The following is a 236-nucleotide window of genomic DNA, read 5'->3' on the forward strand; positions in this document are numbered from 1 at the left end:
AGGTTAAACTAAAAAAGGAAACCACAGGATTTCTCAGAAATTAGTTGTTGAAATTGGTGTTTTGACTATTTGAACTGCTTGACTCGTGGAACCAAGTGATTTATAATCAGAGTTTGTCCATAAACATTAGGTGAAGCTCTCTTTCATAATTACCTGGACCATCCATGAGCATTACATTTCACTTAATTTTTTTTTGTTGATTTCACATGATAAACAACTTGACCAGCAGACTTTCC

The sequence above is a fragment of the Perca flavescens genome, chromosome 3, assembly GCF_004354835.1.
Source record: "Perca flavescens isolate YP-PL-M2 chromosome 3, PFLA_1.0, whole genome shotgun sequence".
Taxonomy (NCBI): Eukaryota; Metazoa; Chordata; class Actinopteri; order Perciformes; family Percidae; genus Perca; species Perca flavescens.